The sequence below is a fragment of the Dermacentor andersoni genome, chromosome 2, assembly GCF_023375885.2.
Source record: "Dermacentor andersoni chromosome 2, qqDerAnde1_hic_scaffold, whole genome shotgun sequence".
Lineage (NCBI taxonomy): Eukaryota > Metazoa > Arthropoda > Arachnida > Ixodida > Ixodidae > Dermacentor > Dermacentor andersoni.
The window spans coordinates 44,807,177-44,810,184 of NC_092815.1; positions in this window are offsets into that span (position 1 = coordinate 44,807,177).

A 3,008-nucleotide genomic window follows, 5' to 3' on the forward strand; every position below is an offset into this window, starting at 1 on the left:
ATTTCACATTGGCTCGACAGCCACTGAAATATAATATCATGCTCTTTCTCGAAAACTTGGTGGTCCGTACGTGTAAGTTCATCTACCATCTGCCCATCAGTGCCATGCCGCCAGGCAAACTGTAGCGTTTCCGGGTTTATGATAACAAAATACTGCCCATAGATTAGGCCATTGTAGAATCACATAATCGACAGCACCTCGGAGAGCAGCAAGTTCGGCTGCTGTTGATGTCATAACATGCCAAAACTTTAGCTGAATAGAAACAAAGCTCGATGGCAGAATCACAGCTACGGTAGAACTGTGGGAACTGGTAGAACCCTTAGAACGACAGAAAGCTGAGCTAGTTGGTAAGGATTCATAATGCAAAGAAGGGGTAAGGCGTGCAGACACGGACACAAGAGATGTGGACAACACGAACGCCGACTATCAACTGAAGGAAGCACTGAGGCGAAAAAAAGAACAAAGAAGACACGAAACTCATGTGCGCATGCACTGGAATGGTAGCACCACGTGTCAATCGGGTACACGTGCCGGACCATGCGAGAGGTAACTGTTAAGGCATTTGATCTCTTCCTTATGTAAGCTAATGGAAAGCTGACTCACGCACGCACTTCCACCATTATTTTTACGCCATGCCTCGACCGTATCACGCGTATCTTCATTCCTATGCCTGTAAAATATCGCGCATTTATCCAACTCAGGCGTGCAGTTACAATCTTGGCAGTCTTGGCAATGTAAGGAAATATTAGAAGGCGATCCAGCGGTTAACGACCTTTTATGTTTCATTAGCCTCTGATTGATACCCACCCCGTTTGCCCTACGTAGAAATGGCTGCAGCTAAAGGGAACCTTACATACCACACCAGTACGACAGTCAGTAAAATTGTTGTTCTTGATGTGCTTCACTGGACAAATATCTGTTTTTTTTTTTTTGCCTTTCACCTGCGCCTTTTTTCTCTGCACGGCAGCGCATATCTTACCTAGCTTATTGGGAGCAGTCAAAACAACATTAACACCACATCCACTTGCAATTTTTTAAGCCTGTGCAATACTGAATGAAGGTAAGGAATTGCCACTACTCTTTTCTTGCTGTTACTGCCTTCTGTAATCACGTCCGTCCCCCTCGAAATCGACTTCATTAGGCATTCAGCCGCAGTGGCCACTGCTACGCTAGGATACCCTGCTTCTAATAGGCGCTGGACCTTTGCATTAAAACTGGCGCTCATTTTGTGCATGCACGATCTGGTGAGAGAAGACTTAAAGCACGACATTTATTGAAATGCTTGGATTGAAAGTTTAACAATGTCTTCGAAGATCTAGGGGAGTACTGCCGATGAACGTGATTTTGTTCGAAGACCAAGTAAATGTCTAGAAACTGTATAACGCGTCTCTGAGGAAATTCCTTGGTAAACGGTAATCCTCCTCCTCCATTAGGGTTAAATTGCTCACTTACTAAGGTAGCAGCGGAATCAAATTCGCCTAGTTTGCAGAAAGTCATGTAATCATGAACGTAACGAAATATCTTAATAACACAATCACCCAAGGCGTTCTCTAAGCAGCTGTCAATCTTGCTCAGGTAAATATCAGAGCTTAGAGAAGGCGTTGGGGGATTGTGTTATTGAGGTATTTCGTTACGTTAATGATTACCTGATTTTCTGCAATAGGGACGAATTTGATTCCGCCGCTAAATCAGTAAGTGAGTAATTTAAGCTTAATGGAGGAGGATGCATGCATGCGAAGGTTGTGGGATCGTTCCCAACCTGCGGCAAGTTGTTTATTCATGCACTTTCATTTCCATTAATTTATCGTTCCTTTATTTCATTCATTAGGCACACGTAATTTCCCCTATGTTGTCCTTGGTGGCAGTGTTGGTTGGCTTCCTATGATATATATATATATATATATTGCATTTTCTTTGTTTCAATAGCATAATGCTCCGCTGAAATGAGAAATTTGAACCTGTTGAAGGAGGAAGATAAAGAATATAATAACATTGTCTATGTTTAAATTTATGATGAAACCTCTATTAAAGAACATTCATTGGATTTCGTTCCTTCTGCACGAGAAGAAAGATATGGCTTCGTTATTGGTGTCATTTGACTCAATATGTCAAACCTCGCAAGCTGGAATCAACCCATAGGCTTGACAGATTGCCTCCTTCCTCCAACAACACGCCGGCAATAAACGATCGACCTAGCCTAGCTTGCAGTCCCCTTGTCATTACGCGGCCAACTTAAAGCGCTTCCTCTCACGACTGTCTAATGTACAGTACGTCGTCACACTGTCGAAGTGGAAACAAAATAGTGATTGGAAACCACGTAGATGTGACCGGTCGACCGAGAAAAACTGCTCGGTGTTTTCGAGTTTTGGCACTATACGTCGCCCGAACGCGCGTTCCAGATCACCGCGGCTCATAAATATACGGTGCGACGACAGCCGTTATCTCGAGACGGGCAGCTATCCCGGCGAGCCATTAAACTTGCAGCACAACGACATATTGCACATCTGAAGACGGCATCACGAAGCTCCGCTACGGAACTGTGCAGCCACGAGAAACCGTGCTGTCCTCCGACTCCTCCGCTTCCATGTGACATCCTTCCACGGACATCGCTCCCGCCGCGGTCCGGTTCGCGAGGTTTGATGGTCGCGGCAAGTTGCCGAATGGGGAATCACCTCAGCCATTCGCGAGGATGGCCCGTTGTTTCGGTCATTTTCCCGCAGAGAGAGGTTTATTGAGGCCTACAACCTGGCCGCAGCAGCTAAGAAACTGCGTATACCACGCTCGGCTGCTGCCATAACCATCCTTTATGTGTGCTGCGAGATGCTCTGCCAATATTGTCCCCCACCAAAGCGGGGAATCCCCTACGGGCATGAAGAGCTCCTGTCTTGACACTTTCTCGTTTCCCGTCGCCTTGTGGTAGGGAAATGCGCAGTGACACAACAAACGCAGTAAGTTTTCTTCGAGACCTCAGCATGATTTTTTTTCCCTTCGTTCTTAGCTTTCATTTG